Below are 21040 nucleotides of genomic sequence, written 5' to 3' on the forward strand. Positions count from 1 at the left end.
TAAAGGGGTTGGCAAATATCCTGAGGCACGAAAGGGCAGGACCAGGGGCCAGGAAGGGATGTCGGAAGGGACAAGTAGGTCATCTTAGCCCGGATTTGGAGTGCTAGGGTTTAGAGCCCATTGTGGAGCCTGCTATTGTTGCTGATTGACTGGGAAGGTTTGAGATAGTCTAATTTTCGGGGGGAGGGACCCGTGGCTCTAGCGGAAGATGTTCCCACTGCTTAAGCAGCCCCTGAACTGCATCCCCGCGGGCCAGCTTGTGTTCCTGTCACCAGCAGCCGCTCGGGCGCGGAGGAGGTGAGAGAGGAGGAGGTGAGAGAGCCGGAGAGGAGAGCCTTGGCCTCCGTTACCTCGGCCGGCTGCTGCTCCACCCCATCGCTCTCCTCTTTGTCTAGTGCCCGCGCCACCTCCTTCCCATCTGCCCCCCCACTTTCCTCCCACCCACCCCCACCCCTCGGGCGTACTTTTGGGGACTGGGCCACCTCCCGTTGATTCACTCCTCTCTAGATCTTGGGGGGCAGGTTAGGGCTGCATCCCCGAGGTAAGTGCATGGCGGGGCCCCAGCCTGGGTGCCCGGGAACGCTCTGGACTCCGACAGGACCAAGTTAACGTGAGCCCCCGAGGCAACGCCAGGACCGAGGTAGGGAAGTGCCCCGGGGGCTAGTGGGGAGTTTGGGGAGGGGGTGAGGGGAGGCGGAGGTCTCGCCACTCTGAAACCGAAAGCGCTGCGAATTGGGGGGAACCACTTCCTCTCTCCTGCCAAGAGCAGACGGAGTTGTGGGGCGCCCCAGGACGGGCCGGGACTGAGGACCACCGCTCCCCGTCTCCTCTCCCGGGGCCGGGCCCGGCGGAGCCTGCCCGGGAGCGGGACTAGCCCCGGCCCTCCCGAAGACGGAGCAGGAAGTTTTCCATTCCCTCCACTTCGCGGAGAGGCAGTGGAAGGAGTCTCTTCCCCAGAGTCGGAGAGAGAGGCGAGGACTCCTCAGTCAAGGCAAGAAGGTTCGGGAGGAAAGGGAACGAGACCCCCCGGACCACCCCTTAGTGGCCTGGACGGGGGGGGACAACATTAGTGGGGTGGGGAGAGCCGAGAGCTTGGATTCCTGGGGTCCGCGGAGCAGAGGACGGGAGTGGGGGCGCGGCGATAGCAGAGGAGGGTTGGGCTAAGTGGTTTCCCAGGGTCTTAGCTAGGGTGCCAGCCCTGGGCTGGGGTAGGGGTGAGGGGACAGATTCCAAGGGAGGGCGGGGCATTCCGAAGTCTGGCTAGAAAGAGTAGGTGAACAAAGTGGAATTAGTAGCGGCTTAGGTTGGTTCTGGGAAGACCTTGGGTCGGGGGGGTGGGGCACTGCGGTGAAATGCCTGGATTCTGCCCCAAGGCATTTGGTAAGAGTCTTTACTTCTGTGCATGAAGTCCTCATTTACTCTTTGTAACATCCCAAAAGGCAGGAGGAGCTAATGCTATCTTCTTTCTGCAAATCAAGACCCTGAAGCATAGAATGGATTTCTCAAGGTTACACAATCCTCAATCCCAGTAGTATGAGCCAGATCTCTTTGGCTCTGTGACCAGGATTACAACCAATACATCATTGTTCGGGGCAACAAACACTTATTAAACACCTCCTGTATGTAAGGCTTGTAACAAACAAAAACTAAAAGTTCCTCGTCTAAAGCAGCTTGCATTCTCCTGAGACATAGGACTTGTGTCCTGAAAAGTAATACAAAGTAACTTCAAGAAATATAGACTGTGTGTGGGATGTGGGGCAGGAACCGGGAGGTGACACAGTGTTCTGAAAGAAGTTAGGAATTCTAGGAGCCAGAAATGAGGAAGGGAACACATTCCAGACATAGGGGCAGTATATGCAAAGGTGTGGAGGCTAGAGATGCAATATCATGTACTGCCGACATAACGGCCGGCAAATCGGTAACTTTGACCAGATCGCAGGGTGTATTTGAAGGAGAGTCGTTTGAAATAAGGTTGGAGAGGCAGAGGTAGAACCAGGTTGTGGAAAGTTTTGACCTTTGGAGAAAATCTAGGGTGTAACTTAAATTTGCCGTATTTGATTTTGTACCAAGTCCTCACAAACAAAATGAAAAGTGGGGAAGTCATTTTCTTGGAATACTTTTATTTTCCTTTCGGGAATAAGCAAATGTATAGTTCCTACTATCTTACAAATAAGATCTCATTTGGCCCTCACATCAACATTGCAAGGTAGCTGTTACTATCTTCCTTTTACAATTGACAGAAACTGAGAGGTAAAGCAACTTTCCCAATGTCACAAGAGCTAGTGTCTGACCTTGGATTTGAACTCGGCTCTTCCTGACACAAAACCCAAAGTTCTATGTAATGGGCCAACTAACTGCTTCCAAAACTATAATGTTAACAGATCCTTGAAGATAAAATATTTAGCTACACTTTTATCCTGTGTGCTTGTAGTTTAAAAAGGTCAATAACGTATTTATTATTAACATATTATATTTATTACTATCAAAATTAAATGTTAATTTTATACAATGTGCAAAATGGCAGTTTCTACCATTTCCCAAAGCCACAATGTTTACTTTATCATTCATAGACCTCCTTCACCCCTTCTGTAAGTTTTAATTTTTATGCTTTTGCTCCCTTTTTTTACTTATATTTGAAGTTCTAGATGTTGGAATTGTCCAAACTTTCTTTCTAGGGGAAACTGAACCCATTTCCTTGTTCTCATTTTTTTTGCACATGAAATCATTTATTCCTACTAATCCTGACAGTTTTCATCTTACCATATTTTAGTAAGCTTTTGTACCTTTCAGTACACAAGCAACCTAGCTTTTTGGTGCTAGGAGAAATAAGAATAGTCATAAATCCAAAAGCCTACCCACTAGTGATTCTTTCTCTATTTCCTCCAACTCTTCTTTCAGAGAACTAGAAAGAGAAAAATTTATATTTATTATTCAAATACTCACTATTGAAAATTACCAGTCATTGTGATTTTTATTAAAAGTGTGAGCCAGCAATATGAAGAAATATAGGATGCCAGTTTTCTTAGCATTACTGAAAAAAAGAAACTCGGATTCTGAATCAAACAACTGAACAAGATCAAGTCCCCCAGACTGGGTCAGAATTCAAAAAAGGGAAGTTCAATAAATTGAATGGAGGGGAGAAAAATTAATACTAATTAAAAAATGTAGAACTTCAAAAAATTTTAACCTCAAAAATTTCTCACTCACACATAATAATAGTAATTCTATTAATACCCCAGTTTAAAAGTATGCAATAATAAAAGCTATTTATGTTTTTATTAACCACAAGAAAGCTATACATATTTGAAAAATGTTCATATATTCTCTGCAAGACATATATTGTTTATTCAAACTATATATATAAAGTCAAAATTCTAATGCTGGACATCCTTTATTAATTCATGGCCCCCTCAGAATAACTTGGGCCCTCACTGTCCCCACCTTCTGAAGGGTTTACAAACCACCCAAGATGAAAACCACTGCAGACACCATAATTTCTTATAGTTCTTTCAGGTTTAAAAATTGCCTATATAGTTGGAAGAATAGATAGTAATCACTGGCCAACTCTGAACAGATATCGGTGTGATGTCCAGTGGGTTCTGAGGCATAGGCTGAGTGGCAGGGATTCAGAGGAGGAGGAGATTTGGTTCTTGCCTCTTTCTCACTTCATGATATTGAGAGTAAAGGACTCTGGGATATTACAAGGTAAATAAATAATTTACTGAGTATTAGGGAACTGCATACCAACTCTAAGCTCTTTGACCACTGAAGTAAGGGATTGGTGGATTGTCAGAGACATAATTTGGCCAGGCACTAGATGTTATCTCTACTATAGCAGGGCATCTTTGAAGTAATTAGAAATAGTCTTTGCTGTAGAGCAATGATGTTTTTCTTCCTTAACCCATCCCCCTTTCAGCATACTTGCACATTTTAAATGTAGTCCAACTTTACCCTGTGCTCCCTTATGGATTAGGAAAGGCACATCCCAGAAGCAGGAGAGCAAACCATTGAGATGAATTAGAAGTTAAACATATCTTGGGGGGAAAGAAATGGTTTAAACGGAGATTCAAGAGAGTAAACAAAAGAACTGCCAGAGTCAAAGCAGACAGAGGCAACCAATCCACAAGGCTAGGGAGAGAATTGATGTAAATTAAATATGTCTGAAGGCTGTAGCAGATCCACATGGAATACAGTAACAGGGAAGCATTGCTGACAGAAAAGTGCGAAGCCTCCGTGAGTGACAGATTACCTCCTGTAAATTGCTAGCTAGAGAGAGTGTCTTTTTATGATACTGGTGCTCTAGCTACAACCTATCCTCCATCAAATTTATCTGTCTCTCACTGCACCCAGATTTTACAGAAAAGCTGAAGCACTTAGTGGTTAAAGTGACTTATTTAATTATAGAACCTGTATAAAATAGAGGTAAAAACCAACACCCAGCCTCAGTTCTCAGTGTCTTAGACTACCAATTCTGCCTTAAACTACCAATTCCTAATCATGCACTCATCAACTGTAACCAGCAAATTTTTACTACTCAGAAAAGCTTGTACTACAAAAGGCAGTTATTTAAAATGTAAAAACTTCAAAAACCAGTGAATAGAGTCCTGGGTATGATCTGTATTCAAATCCAGCCTCAGATACTTACAGGTTGTATGACTCTTGGGCAGGTCATTTAACCTCTTTTTTTTGCCTCAGTTTTCCTTATTGTAAAATGGGATTACTGTGATGATTAAATGAGATAATACTCGATATCTGGCACATGGTAAATGCTATATTTTGCTCATTCGTTTCAGTCGGGTCTGATTCTTTATGACCCCATCTGGGATTTTCTTGGCAAAGATACCAAAGTGGTTTGACATTTCCTTTCCTAGCTCCTTTTCCAGATGAGGAAACTGAAGGTAAATAGGGTAGAACAGGAACCCAGTTTAAACCATACCTCTTCCACCTGCTACTTTGGTGACTTTGGGCAACTCATATTGTATGGAGTCCTGGACTTGAACTCAAGAATCCCTGGCTTCAAATGGTTAATGGGGATAGTAATCCTTTTAGTTTCCCCTTTGGAGTGGGGCTGGAAGGAGGAGGAAACTCAAATTGGGAAAGTTTATATAAAATTCTAGTTATGGTACAAAGGAGTCAAACATTAAAGGCCTCAGGCCAACTGCACTCCCAAGGGTGACAGAACCTAATTAAAATGCAATTGAGGCTTGGAGTCAGGAGTACCTGGGTTCAAATCCAACCTCAGACACTTAATAATTACCTAGCCGTGTGGCCTTGGGCAAGCCACTTAACCCCATTGCTTTGAAAAAAAAACAAAAAAAATGCAATTGAGGAACGTTTAACAAAATACAAGAGGAGCAGGTAGCTAGGTGGCACAGTGAATAGAGCACTGGCCCTAGAGTCAGGAGGACCTGAGTTCAAATCTAGCATTAGACAATTAATAATTACTTTGTTATGTGACCTTTGACAAGTCACTTAACCCCATTGTCTTGCAAAAAACAAAATAAAAATATAATAGGAGATAGATAATGTTTAGGTATGGGTTTCTAAATCAGTATGCAGGAGCAGAGAACATTAAGTATAGTTTGGGCATTGTGGTTTCTAATTGAGTTTAGTTCTATTAGTGTAGTAGATACAAGAGTCATTCTCAGTCTGGGAACCCTGAGTTCATACTATGAGATTTAAGCGGTCAGCACCCCTAAACTAAAACTGTCAGTTGTAAAGAAGGTGCTAATTCATGATGGTAGGGGGAGTTGATTTCTCTATATCAAAGAAATCCTAGATCTGGTCCAAAATGAAAAGTTCTTTGCAAATGTTAAAACATACTATAAATGTCAGTTTTATCCTTCAATGTCTCTGGGCCTCAGTGTCCTCTGTAAAATAAAGGGTTAGTGCTTGATGATCTCTGAGGTCCCTACCTGCTCCCAGTCTATCTAGCACCCGATGAGTCCCTCTGTTTTCTCCTTTTGAATTCATGTTCTCTCTTTCTTGGGTCCTTGTTCCTTATTCATGGATCTAAAAGAATATCTGGATTGAGGCTGAGCAGGGTGGAGTTACCATAGGTATAGAACTGAGATATTTTACTGACTCAAAGTGTAGTTTTAGTTGGAAAATACAGCTTTGGATGAATACCTTGGTTTCTACAGGAGTTGGATTCTATTTTGCCAGAAGATTGGTACTTCTGTTTTGGAGAGTTAGAAAATGTAGGCTTAAATCCTACACTTGATGCTGCCTGTATAACCTTGGACAAAGCATTGAGTCTCTGTGGGCCTCAGTTTTTTAACTGTAAAATGAATGGTTAGAACTCTATGACCTCTGATCCTATTTCACCCTTTCTTGCCTATCAGTAAACCCATCTTTGGAATTATACCTTCATTTTGCACAATTTCCAAGAATCTGGAACATATTTCAGTAGAAATACCTGTGATTTAAGTGTCATTATATGTTAGCTCCTATAGGAATAATGTTTACTCAGAGGACTTAGCATCCCTAATAAGTCTTGAAACTCTGCTAGGGCTCACAGTCAGGGTGACAGGTGCCCACATGCCAAGGGCCCTTGTCAATCAACAGACATTTATTAAATACATACTAAGTATCAGGGACTGCGCCAAACCCTTGTAATACCAAAAAAAAAAAGTGAAAAATAGACCTTGCTCTTAAAGGAGTGAACATTTTAATGGAGAAGATGGAGAAGAGTAAGCATAATTAATAGGAGTCAGAAAAAAAAGTGAACAAGAGAAAGTCAGGAGAAAGTCTGAAAAACTAAGATGTTGTAGCTATATATAATAAGACAAGAAAAATAAACTGAAGAATTAGAATAGAGAATGAGGTGACAAAACTATTACTCTTTACAGACATTATGATAGTATACTTAGAGAATCCTAAAGAATCAAATAAACTAGTTGAAATAATTATCTTTAGCAAAGTAACAGGATATCAAACAAATAAGTCATCAGCATTTATATATATATATACATATATGTATATATATATATATTTTAACAGCAAAATCTAGGAGGAAAACATAGAAAGAGAAATTCCACTTAAAATAACTGTAGTTGATACTTGAGAGTCTTCCTGCCAAGACAAACCCACAAACTATATGAACACCATTGAACCCAAGAACACAATGGCAGATCTAAACAGTTACAAAATTATTAATCACTTATGATTGAGTCAATATTTAAAAAATAACAATTCTACCTAAATTAATTTACTTATTCGGTGCCATACCAATCAAACTTCCAAAAACTTATTTCAGTAAAAATAAGAAACAAAATTCCCAAATGGTCAAGAATATCATATAAAATGAAGAAGATTTCAATTGTGTGTACAAAGAAGTAATCATGAAAATAATTGTGTACTGGCTAATAGAGTGGTGAATAGATTAGGTACATAGTACACAGTTTTAAATGACGATAGTAATCTAGAAATTGATATAGCAGTTGATAACTCAAAGATCTAAGCTTTTGAACAAGAATTCACTATCTGAGAAAAACTACTGAGAAAACTGGAAAACAGTTTGGCAGAAAGTAGGTAAAGACCAGCATTTGACAACTATATAAATGTAATCATGGATTCGTGATTTAGCTATAAAGGGTGATAGCAAATAAGGAAAGCATGGGAAATTTTACCTGTTAGATCTATGGATAAAGAAAGAATTTGTGGGGGCAGCTAGGTGGTACAGTGGATAGAGCACTGACTCTGGAGTCAGGAGGACCTGAGTTCAAATCCAACCTCAGAAACTTAATAATTGCCTAGTTTAGTGACCTTGGGCAAGTCACTTTATCCCCATTGCCCTAAATTAAAAAAAAAACTATTTAAAAGGAAAGAATTTGTGACATGAGATAGAGAGTACCACAGGAGGTAAAAATGAATAATTTTGATTATATTACATTAGAAAAGGGTTTCACAAACAAAACCAGTGCACTCAAGATTAGAAGGAAAGCAGGAAGGAAAATTTTACAGTAAGTTTTTCTGATAAAGGCCCTATTTCTCACATAAATAGAGAAATGAGTCAAATGTTTAAGATTATGAGTCATTCCCCATCTCATATTTGGTCAAAGGATATGAACAGGCAGTTTTCAGAAGAAGAAATAAAAGTTATCTATAGTCATATGAAAAATACTCTAAATCTCTATTGATTAGAGAAATGTAAATTAAAACAACCCTGAGACATCACCTCATATCTGTTAGATTGACTAACAGAGCAAAAAAAGAAAACGAAAAATGCTGCAAGAGATGTGGGAAAATTGGAACACTAACTAATGTATTATTGGTAGAGTTGTGAACTGGTTCAAACTTTCGGAGAACATTTTGGAACTATGGCCAAAAGACTATAAAACTGCATAATCTTTGACCTAGAAATGTCAATACTAGGTCTATATTCCAAAGAGATCAAGGAGATTGAAAAGGATCTCTGTAGAAAAATATTTATAGCAACTTTTTTTTATAGTGGCAAAGAATTAGAAATCAAAGGGATGTCTATCATTTGGGGAATGATTGAACAAGCAATGGAATATAATTATGATGGAATACAATTGTGCTACAGAAATGATGAAAAGGATTTTTTCAGAAAAACCTGGGAAGACTTATAATGAATTATTGCAAAGTGAAGTGAGCAGAACCAGAAGAATATTGCATACAATAACAGCAATATTGTATGATGATCAGCTGTGAATAAAAAAATGCTATCCACTTCCAGAGAAAAAACTGATGGAATGTGAGTGTAGATTGAAGCATAATTTTACTTTCTTTTTTTTCCTCAACATAGCTAATATGGAACTGTTTTGCATGATTTCACATGTACAGTTGTTATCACATTTCTTATCTTCTCATGGGTGGGGGAAAGGGAAAGGAGGGAGGGAATTTGGAACTCAAAATTTTTTTAAAAGAATGTTAAAAATAGGTAAATAACAAATTTGTTTAAATCATCTCAGAGAATCTGCAGAAAGTGAAGGAAAAGGATTATAGCTAATCAGAAAGTAGATCCACCAACCTGTTCTGGAAGAACTGACCCAGACTATGTAAGTGGGAAAATTGATTGATGACATCTGGCTGAGATAGGAAATACAGAAAGAGGATAGATAAGCAATGGACCCTGATGATCAAATCTTGTAAAGAAAGGTCTGTCTTATAAACTAGGGGGTGACTTGAATTCTGATTTTTGTTTGAAGTGAGGGTAGATATTTTTTATTTCATCACTTAGATTTCCTTGTATGTGTCTTGGTCAAGTGGGGTGGTAGGGTGGGTAAATAAGGAAAATTATTTATCTAGGTAGTTACTAGGAAGAGGACATCCAGAAAACTCAGCATTTCACTTCAAGGCTTCCTAATTGTCCAAGAGTGACTCAAGAATTGGAAAATTGGATGAATGAAATCAATACAGGGAGAACAGGTTGGCCAATGCCCAAACTGACTGAGATATTCAAAGAGCAGAGCTGCTATTCATCTGGGGCTATAATGGAACCAGATATTTTGATGTGGGTCTTCCATCTTCGAGAAGAATATGGACCATGGTAGTCCTGAGCAACTTTAGTTAAGGACTTAATCAAAAGTTTAAGCTCCATTTGTCTGGGATTAGATACATTTATTTTTTATGTTCCCTTCCAATCACCTGATTCAATGTTATTCTGAATTCTTATATTTTGGAATATGGAAACAAGAGGTAGAAGAGGAAAAAGGGAGTGTTTGCTGGAAATGGGTTTCCAAACAAAGTGGTTATGGCTGTAGCAAGAAACTGATGATAAAAGGTTAATTATAGCTTCTCTGAATTCAGGAAATCAAGATGGATCAGGGCTTGAGGGAAGGCCCAAAGGTACAAGACCATGGGTTCAGGCATAAGTGAAAATTTTTAAGTCATTGAAAAGTAAGACAGTGCTTGCCATATTGTAAATGTCCAATAATTTTTTTCATTATTTCATTCATTCAAAGTTGCTCCTAGAATGGTTCTAAGCAGAGGAACTATTTCCCTAGGATGCTGACTGTAATTTATTAAGGCTCAAGGTTAGATATTTCACAAATGTCATCTTCTTAATGAGGTCTAGGTAGAAGTCCTGTCTGGGTTCAATAACTTTACATATAGATACCTTTGTTCTCCAACTGCCTCTAATACTAATTTTCATTTGGTAACAAGAGTTTTTGTGGTTTAGCAAAATCCATCCATTCCTCAGTCAATCAGCAAGCATTTATTAAGAGCCTTCTATTTCCTGCCAGTTTCTAAACTAGGTACAAAGTCAAAAATGAAACAGCCCTTGTCCTCAAGATGCTTATACTCTAATGGGGGAAAACACATATCCACATCAAAGCAGACACAAAAATATACAGAGGATAGGCAAAGTACTTAAAATGGCAGGGGCAGAAGGAACTAGAAAGATCAGATTGGGAAAGACTACGTGTAGGAAGTATCATTTGAGCTTTGGAGAAAATTGGAGATTTTAAGAGGTTGAGGGTAAGTGAGACAGTAGATTTCAGATATGGAGAAACAACCCGTGTAAAGGATACAGGAGATAGGATGTGAGGTATGGGGAATAATTAGTAGAATAGTAATGTGCAATAAACCTGAAAGTGTGGACTAGAGCCATATTGTAAAGGACTTGAAATGTCAGACATGGCAATTTTATTCTAGAGTCAATGGGGAGGCAATTGGAGTTTTTTGGAGTGAATGACATGGTATTTTAGGAATATCAGTTTGGAATTGAGTGAGAAAGTGAGAAGAGCTTGAAGCAGGGAAAACAATTTTAATGGTTCGTGTAAAGTGTGATGGATGAGGGCCTGAATAGGAGGGAATGGATGGATGAAAGAGGTATTGAAGACATAGACTTATCATGGCCTGACAATTCATTGTTTATATGGGGTGAGTGAAGATGAAGAGTCAAGGATGACCTTGAGGTTAGAAACTTTGATGTCTGAAAAGATGATTGTGCCCTTGACAGAAATTGGAAAATTGGGAGAAAGGGGTAAGTTTTGGGGAAAAGATCATGAATTCTGTTTTGGTTATGTTAAGTTTGTGATACCTTTGGATATCTAGCGAGAAAGCAGTTGGTGACGGACTTGAGCTCTGGGAAAAGGAGAGAAAGAGGCAATAGGGAGGAAGGGGAGAGAAAGAGGAGGTGGAGAGAGAGAAGGTGAGTGGAGGTAAAGAGAAGAAGGGGAAAACAAAGAAAAGGAAGAGGAACAAGAGAGAGGAAAGAGGAGATAGAAAAACATTTAAAATGCTTAATATGGGCAAAGCATTATGTTAAATACTGGAGATACAAACAGAAAAACTAGTGTCTTCTCTCTAAGAAACCACATTCTAATGAGAGAGACCAGAAATAGAGAAGGTATCAGCTGCAATACAGATAGAAAAGTCCTATAGCTTGAGGGTACAGTGGCAAAGCAAATGTTAATGCTTCTTCATTGTCACTTTCACTGATAAAATCATATCATTTCCTGATGTTGAATTTGTTTGACAATGATGAGACTTTGGTGACAAGAACTTTAATTTCTGGAACTTCATTCGCTGGGGCTGAAGCTACTGTAAGAGCCGCTATCGGGATACATCTTGACAAGGGGTGTTTCATCAGATAATGGCTGAGGGCACTTCTCTTTCCAATGCTCTTGGGTACAGGATCTTAGTCTGTCTCCATTGGGGACTGAAGAGAGATGGTGGCCAAAATGGTGGTGATGGCTTGACTTGTCTGGCCAATGGTGCCTCCTGTCTCATCCTCAGGATGTCTTGCTGCTTCAGTTAGGCTGATTGACCTGCCCTATGTGAGGCAGTTTGTGCAGAAAACTGACTCTTTCTCCAGAGGAGTTGCTTTGGAAGGACTGGTGGTCTAAGGGGGCAGCTATTCCCAGGGTTCTTGTTCCCATCTGCCTGTTGGTTGCATAACATTGTTGCTGGCAGTGATGAGAAAGGTGGATCCTCACCACAATAATTTCTCTTGAATTCAATGGTCTAAGGGGCCCTGGTATCCTCAATGCTATTCCCAGGGTCTGGGCTATCTCCATCAGGATCTGAGAGAAAATGTTGGTCAAAATGGTGGTGGTGATTTGATTCACTTGGTATATACTTCTTTCTCTCCCCTCCCTTGCTGCTTCATCTAAAGACATTTTTTAAATTAAGGTTTTTTAATTTAATATATGTATTGACACTGGCTCCTTCACTCAGTCTGTGTACCAGATAGTCATGTATCATGTACAATTTTTGTGTTTTCTCTAGGGAAGAATAAGAGTTCCACATGGTTCAGGGTTTAACAATAGCACACTCACTTGTATGTTTGCTTTGAATGTACTGAAAAATATTAAAATTAATATATGCCAAGTTAGTGAGTCTGAAGATTATCTAGTTTTAATAAGCTAATCTTCAAAAAATGAACAAGTAGCTTAAAAATAATTTTACTAAGAAATTGTGGATTGAAAATATTGCTATTTATGTGAGCAAAAGGGATCAGCAAAATAAATGGGAGAGCTGGCAATTCTCTGATTCTTCATATGAACTCTATTAATCACATTGTAAGGTAAAGACAATGGAAATATAAACAAATCTGACAAGGTGCCAGTCAAATTAAAAAGAAATTATTAAGATGGTCATTTGAAATATAGACTTATATCCACCATGACCCTCATCCTAAGTGAATATGACTTACGCCTTGACAGAAATTAGCTAATGATAAGATGAAACAATTGCAGTTAGCAATACATCTAAAAGTTTTTGTTTCTAAAAGTGAGTTAGATATATTCAACCAATATCTACATGCTTTTAAAAAAGTTAGAACCAAAATTTTAATTCTTGAAAAAGTCTTTCAATTGAAGAATTTCATTGAACTTTATCCAACTTGCTAATAAGTTTGGTTTTATTTTTTAAAAAACCCACCTTATGGTTGACATTATGGACTAAGAAAATCTACTGGCTTAATCTTAATAAAAACATTATCTTTCTTTCAAGTATTACTCATAGATGGGATTGAAAAATGAGTACTTAAAAACTAAGAGCAGCCAATGATGTCCTCCTTTCATATGGATGGATATATCTTATGTGAATTATCTTTCTCAGGCATAATAGGAACCAGACCTGAAATTTCATTAACATAGGGTACTTCCAGGTGAATAAATTCCATCTACCAATGCAGGTGCACACCTGATTGAACACCTGATCAATTTATAATCTCAGAGCCCTGAAAGTTTAAATAACTTGCCCAGAAACATACCCAGTATGCATCAAGTCTTCCTTGCTGTAACTGGTTTTCTATCCACTATAGAACATTGCCTCTTTTTAAACTGGGACAGCCATTAAAATCAGATACCGAATTAAAATAACACCTTGCATTGCTGTATTCACAGAGTTAACGTCACAATTTTCTAAAATGATGAAGTATATTCAATCATGTTGGTGTTATCAATATTATTAGAACGTGCTTAATTATTATTTTAGTGATAGCCAAAAGTTATTTGTATCCTTTAATAAATAAAACAAAATAGGAAATTTATTTTAAAATGTGTTCATTTCATCTTTATATCATTCTTTTAAATTTTTATTTCATGTATGTTTTCAAATTATATATTGTATGAAATATATACATTGAATTGTGTTATGCTTTCCAAATGTATGTAATATAACTTATAATATAATGTAGTATATACATAATAAATATGCATAAATTGTGGATGTACCAAATCTTTTTTATTTATTTAGGTGTACAATTAAGAATACTTGGTGATGACTTGTCTATGGTTTCTTCTAGCTCTGATAGTCTATGATAGCTAAGTGATAAGAAGATATAGACTTGAAGGGTCAAAATTTGATGGAGTTATTCTGGTTATTTCTGCAGGAATAAAACAAAATCTTTTATGTTACCAATGAATGGGGATTGATTATTGTTTTGAAGGAGGCATTTGTCTTTATTGCCACAGTTTTTGCATTTAGTTGGTAAATATTGGTAAATAGAAAAGGGAAACATGGGTTAGTCATGCAAAAGATTTTGACATTCCAAAGTAGTGGCAAAGGAATGTCTAAAGAAGAGAATGAAAAAGATCAAGTTAGGGGCAAAGGAAGTAGATTGCTTAGGTTGGAACAGAGCTTTGGATAGAGGCAGGGGTGATCAAGAAGGAGAGTAACAGGAGATGAGCACTTGATCTTCTTGGCTTCATTTCATGAAGATGCCATGACATTTGGACCTTTCCCAGGTATGTATGTGGGCAGGTGGATTCTGAAAGTATAGTTGGTTCCTGTTTCTTGGCTAGACAGACTGTCTTGGTTCTAGGAATTCCATTTCTGTAACTTAATACTCCATTTGGATTAAATTGACTTGCAGACAGAAAGAAATGATTTATTGCAAAAAAAAAAGTGAAAATCAGTAGCAGCAAGTTAAAGGAAAAGTACTAGGGAATAAAAGACAAAGTCCAGAATCAGTCTAGAATTCAAGGTGATTTTTCAATTCATTTTCTCCTCATTGCCTACTTTTCTTATAACCTAATCTCTTGCTACTCCTCAAAATAGATGCCCCTATTTCAGCCAAGCTTTTTAATTTTCTCTCCTTTAGAAATGTTATACTCATTCCAGTCCTTTTATTTCTGCCTGTAGTAACTTTCCTCTGAGCCAACAGTACATGCCTTTCCCTTCCTTCAGAACGTGTTCAAACATCACCTCTTGTGGGAGGTTTTCTGTGACTAATTCTACTCAAATTGATCTGTCCCTTATTATAAGTCCTCTCAGAATTGAAATAAAGTTTATATTCTTTTATTGGCTACTTAATTATATGGTTCTGCTAAAATTATGAATTAAATTGTTTATTTTGATGCCTTCTAGTCTTTATTTCTCTACCCTTCTATTGCTACAAAGTATTGATTGCAAATAACTCTTTGTACTTGCTTTCTGCTAATCTGCTTACTACCTGCTAAGGTCTTTTTCTATGTGATTTATCTGAATAATTTGCTTGGTTTATCAGTGTGAACAGGAACCATTCAGTAGAATAGCTTGGAAAGCTTTGATAAGTCTTCCAGGATCTTCCCAGAGAACATAATATTCCCATAGTCTAACTATAACTGTATTCTGACACTGAAACAGCATATCCAAAAAAGAGAGGTTTAGAAAAGAATTAACACAGCTCCAAAATCAAGGAAAATAGTTAAAACATAGTCTAGTACCTGACCCAAGTTGCTCAGTATGCCTATAATTTAGGAATCAGGGGACATCTTTTTAAATGTCATTCTAACCCTTGCCACCTGGTAGGTCCTGGACATCTTTTCCTCTTCTAGAAGTTTCTGTGGACTTTGGACTGTGGAGATGTTAAAGATGGAAATCACAAAGTAGTTTGGGAGCATTGAGTGAGTACTAAGTGAGTTTCCTGTCACTACGGCTATAACCATTTCTTTATTATTTATTGAACTATATAAGCCCAGGGTAGTTTATTAGGAGGGCAAGGTGATGAGTAGAAGTAGAATAGAGGAATAAGGAGGAGTTGTTTCTTTCAGAAAATGTTATAAAAATGGGAGATGGACAAAAACCAAATATATATCTATTAATATGTATGCATATGTGTATCTATCTGTTTTGTGTGTTTGTATAGTATATCATATATATGTATGTGTAAATGTGTGTATTTATATAACCATGTTTAATTAAAACTTACCTGGTGGAGGTAGTAGGAAAAAAAATGAACAGTGCACAACAGAACAGAAGAAAACCTACAAGAAAGCAAAGATGTTTAATTTTGAATATAATGAACAATATTATATAATGTGTAATATTTAATAATATAAGCTTTCTTGAAATTAAAAGTTATTGTTTTCTATTATTAAGTTTTGCCATGCATATGATAAGTTTTTTCAAAATAAAAAATAGATTTTTAAAAATTCACATAAAAAAGAAACATTTAGATCAAGATCTTTCTTATGGTTTTCAGGGAATTCAATGATTTTTAAATTATCTCTTGACTTGTTTGCAGTAAATTTTTAAATATCAGATAGCTTATCTTTTTTCAGTTTTTTTATTTTATTCTAAAATTTCTAACTATTTTATTGATTTGTATTTGATCTATTCTAGTTTTCACAATGTTGATTACTTGAGCAAAGTTTACCACTTTCTCTTCTAAACTATTTTCCTTACTGATTCTTTTCCTCGGGAGCTTTTATTCCAAATTTCTTGCCTTATTTCTTCCAGGTAATCATTTAACCTTTGTGGAAAATACTGTTTTTCCATTGTATCAACTATTTGAAGTTATTTCAGAGATATTCTCTCCTGTTTAGGAGGAGATTTCCAGATTTGTAATATTTTTAATACTGGTTGGTGTTTTCTTTGATTTCTTCAGCTTTATTTCCTGAATTGAGGTTTTGTTTTAACACTGGGATCTGTTATAGTTTTGGATAAGTTGGTTGGTACTGTCTAGTATTGGCCCCACTTGGCCTTGACCCTAGTTAATCTTTTTTTTTTTTTAGGTTTTTGCAAGGCAAATGGGGTTAAGTGGCTCGCCCAAGACCACATAGCTAGGTTATTGTTAAGTGTCTGAGGTTGGATTTGAACTCAGGTACTCCTGACTTCAGGGCCAGTGTTCTATCCACTGCGGCACCTAGGCACCCCGACCCTGGTTAATCTTGCCCCAAGTTCCTTGAGTTCCCGCACTGACTACTTCTCAGGGTTAATCCTCAGGATCTTTAATGTTCAGCGTTTCTTATGGCATCTCAGTCTTGAATACCTGGATTATTTTTTTTTTTTTTAGGTTTTTGCAAGCCAAATGGGGTTAAGTGGCTTGCCCAAAGCCACACAGCTAGGTTTATTAAGTGTCTGAGACCGGATCTGAACCCAGGTACTCCTGACTTCAGGGCCGGTGCTTTATCCACTATGCCACCTAGCAGCCCCGAATACTTGGATTATTAGAACCTATGCAGTTTCCAAAGGTCTCACTATAGGTGCCCTGGGGCTTTATGGAGTTGAAAAGTTTCTGCTCTTATCTAAGCAAAGTATCCTGGGGTCTACATGTGTTTTTGGCCCTTCTCTGGTCATGTTGCAAGGCTGTAGGTTTATTTACTCACATTGGCACTGCTTTGGGGGCAGCCCTCTTTCATATGCCTGTGGGCTGTTGACTTGAAGAAGTTCTTTATTTTTGTTTCTCATTGAATCTTGACCATTTTTCTGATGGGTGTGATGAGGGAAATGGGCAGACTACATTCAGGCAGTCATCTTGGTGAGATGTTGCTTAATAATCCTTTGTAATCTATGGCTTATTGGAGTTGCCTTAGCTGCTTTTAGAAGACTAGTATTTCCTTGATCATGAACTTCTCTTAATAATAGTTCACATATATGTAATGCTTTGTAGTTTACAAAACATTTTTCTTACATAAGTTCATTTAATAATAGCCATCAATGAATAGACTATTGGAAGACAAAGTGAATATTTGTTCTTTTGGGCCCTTTTGGAACAGTGATCAGTGAAAGACAGAATCGGGTACATAATAGACACTTAAAAATACTTGCTTTTTGATTAATTAAAAGATTAGTTGGATCTGTGTCATTCTGGGTAACTTGAGTGGGAAGGCCACTAGACTTGATTTCTGTGCAATTGGAAAGGACCTGTTTTGGTCTGCTGGTCTGAGGTTTTGTGTAGAGAACTAATTTTGGTTTCCAACTTAAAGGGGTTTTCTGGGGGTCTGTTGATCACAACACCCTCTAGGATAGTTTGTAAATCTGATTGGGGGCTTTCAACTCTTCTAGCAGAAGATGGTTTCCTAAATGTTGCATTAGTTGTAAGGGAGGTCTAGAAATTAGTGTGAAATCTGAAGGAATGGAGATGTCTTTGAATGAGCTTTTGGACTGACTTGGATGCTTGAGATTTCACGGGTCATCCTAGACCACTTCTGAATGTTGCACTTTAAAAAATTGTATTTAAGGCAATGGGGTTAAATGACTTGTACAAGCTCACACAGCTAGGCAATTATTAAGTGTCTGAGGCTGGATTTGAACTCAAGTTCTCTTGACTCCAGGGCTGGTACTCTATCCACTACACCACTTAGCTACCCCAGGACATTGCACTTTTTTTGACATGATGCTACCATGCCTTGATGATAGCCTAAATGACCAGTGACAGGACAGATAGTTCTGTTTCACTGTGTATGTTTCCCAGTTTCTGGGAAAAGAATGAACAGGGATAAAATGTGACAGATCATGAAGTATAGTCAATTTATGTAGCGGAGGTAATTATTTCCATTGAGTCTTGAGAATCAGCATAGATCTGGAAGGTAGCTGGGCTGAAGTACCTTTAAATACTGAAAAAATAGCTGTCTAGCTATTGCAAATTCTCAGGACACTATGGTAGGATGAAGGATGATAATGATAAGTTTCACATTCTGTGATTCAGCAGTAGCACAATCACAATAATTGGGCAGGTTTATATAATCAGATATTATGACAAGACATCCTCCACCTTTAGAGGTTTCAACCTCTGTTCTAAGAACTTCAGCTCTTCTGTATTTTGCTTTTTTTTATACCTGGTTCTTAGTACAGTGTCTAGTATATAATAAATGTTTTGTAAATTGATTGCTATTGACTAAACTGGTACAATGGTGTTCATAGAATTTTGCCAATAGCTCATATCAACTATATGAATTTGTATGCCATCCATGCAAGAGATGTGCATGCTGTCAAGACATAGTTAATTTCTCTCTTTGGCCTCAAAGATGATGGTAAAGCATGTTCATTAATTGTTTAATATGAGAGGTGCTTCATATAATTCAAATGATAGCACACAGCATTTATACTATCTAACCTGTGTCTGAAATGGTATCTTCTATTTGTCCCTAGACCAGATGTTTTATGTCCTCTTTATATTTACTTTTTTTTGCAAGGCAAATGGGGTTAAGTGGCTTGCCCAAGGCCACACAGCTAGGTAATTATTAAGTGTCTGAGGTTGGATTTGAACTCAGGTACTCCTGACTCCAGGGCCGGTGCTCCACTGCACCACCTAGTTGCCCCTATATTTACTTTCCTAAAAACAACAAGTCTTGCCTTATCCACAATACCCACAGATGAGAAAAGTTTCAAATCACTAGGAGGGGCCTTTATCTCTGATGATGTCCTGTGAAGGATTCAGTAGTTGTGAACTTTTGTGAACTGATACACTTTGGAGGCCCCAGGAAAGCTTATACATATATTTTTTAGATTCATATCTCTCCCAGTACCCCCAAGTATTAACATTTCTAGTTTCTTCATCAGGAGAATAGTTTTTTCTACCACTTCCAGATTCTATTGAAATAGTTACTTCCTTTTCCCTTCTATTCTTTTGCTTTTGAAGAATTGGTTACCATCTGCAGTGGATCTATCTTTTTTTTTAAGGTTTTTGCAAGGCAAATGGGGTTAAGTGGCTTGCCCAAGGCCACACAACTAGGTAATTATTAAGTTTCTGAGGTCGGATTTGAACTCAGGTACTCCTGACTCCAGGGCCGGTGCTCTATCCACTGCACCACCTAGCCGCCCCGAGAATAGTTTTTCTTAATAATGTTTTGTCCTTCATTTTCTAAGAAGACCATGACATCAGGGAGGTAATGCAATGATAAGCACGTGAGCTGGATTTGAGTGAGGGGTGCTGTGCTAAGTCACCAGTCTCACTTTCTCCTCTAGAACTATCTGGGTCCATTGGCCACTATGAATCAGGATAACTGGAGTGACCCTGGACTCAGGGCAATCAGGGTTAAGTGACTTGCCCAAGGTCACACAGCTGGTAAGTGGCAAGGGTCTGAGGCCGAATTCAAACCCCCATCCTCCTGAATCCAACGCAGTGCTCTATCCACTGTGCCACCTTTCTTAACCATGAACTGACAGTTTTAGTTTAGGATCCATAAGGATCTTCTGGAGCAATGACTAATAGAACACAAAGTAGAACTGTACCTTAATGGGGACCTTTACTTAGATGTCTACAGGATCAACCAGTAGACAAATGGGAAAGGTTCTCTGCCCTGTCCTTAACAAGATAAATAACTGGGTCAGGGAGAGTACAATGGATAGCCACACTCATTCTGATTTGGAGCAGTTAGTTATCAGTTGGCTAAGTTGTCCTGAAGTTCTTGGTCATAGGATTGTTTTTACTTCCCCTGCTTGAAATTCCAAAATTCTAATTTTTATGATAGATCAGTAGATTCTTCTGTCCTAGACCCAAAGTATTTGAAATCAAGATGAAAAGACAAGGAGCCATCTGTCCTGGTCCTAGCTTGTGTTCTAGGACTACGGGAGATGCTTCAGTTTTCAGTGATCTGGTTGCATAGTGAGTAACGCATATCAGTTTGCTTCCTTTATTTTGAGTAGTTCCCTTTTTCCAGATCATAAGACAGTGTGCAATTGAAGAGAGTTTACAGGAAGATAATATGGTACAGTAGAAAGTGGGCTGGATAAGTGGCTTGCCCAAGGCCACACAGCTAGGTAATTATTAAGTGTCTGAGACCGGATTTGAACCCAGGTACTCCTGACTCCAGGGCCAGTGCTTTATCCACTGTGCCATCTAGCCGCCCCTTGGTGTCCTATTCTGATTAAAAGTGTGAATATAAAATAAGAAGGCTGAATTGTGCCTTGTTTATCTATATGATAGCCCTTCCAGAACCTATCACATGTCATTGCGCAGGATTAAGTATAGAATAAGTGTTTGTTAAATGAGTAAAATAATGAGGATTGCCATTTATTCTTATCAGCACTGAGAAAAGACAGGAAGTGTAGAGTCAGTTATCAACTTGGAACATTCAACAGTATCACAAGTCATTAGGCATGATTGATGTGGACAGAGATAATTTTGGCTATTTTAAATGTTGTTGAGGAATGGCTGAGAAACCAGTAGAAATGTCTATTAAGAAGCTAGATGATCTGTAGTCTACCAGAGGCAATTATGGCAATGGAGCTTTAGTCTAATGGGTTGAAACAGATGGCCAGCTAGATTTGGTTTGAGAAGAGAAAAGAGAGATTGGAGCTCTATGGGCAACTTCATCCTTGTGGCACCTCTCCATTTCCTTCCAAGGGCCCCCAATGAAGAGAGCTCACTAGGTACCACTCAGACTGCCCCGAGGAAAGATATTGCCCTCCTTAT

The 21040-nt window shown here is 38.3% G+C and overlaps 1 protein-coding gene across 7 annotated transcripts in view; it reads left to right on the forward strand.

Annotated features, from left to right (window-relative positions):
* Nucleotides 1-21040, forward strand: part of TRAF5 (TNF receptor associated factor 5) — a 51113-nt gene continuing 30073 nt past the window's right edge. The window contains exons 1-2 of one of the 7 annotated variants that reach the window (XM_074222602.1): nucleotides 319-640; nucleotides 15211-15316. The gene's annotated coding sequence lies outside the window, so the exon portion shown is untranslated. The other 6 variants (XM_074222601.1, XM_074222605.1, XM_074222604.1 and 3 more) reach the window with 6 other exon arrangements.

The sequence above is a fragment of the Macrotis lagotis genome, chromosome 2, assembly GCF_037893015.1.
Source record: "Macrotis lagotis isolate mMagLag1 chromosome 2, bilby.v1.9.chrom.fasta, whole genome shotgun sequence".
Classification (NCBI taxonomy): domain Eukaryota; kingdom Metazoa; phylum Chordata; class Mammalia; order Peramelemorphia; family Peramelidae; genus Macrotis; species Macrotis lagotis.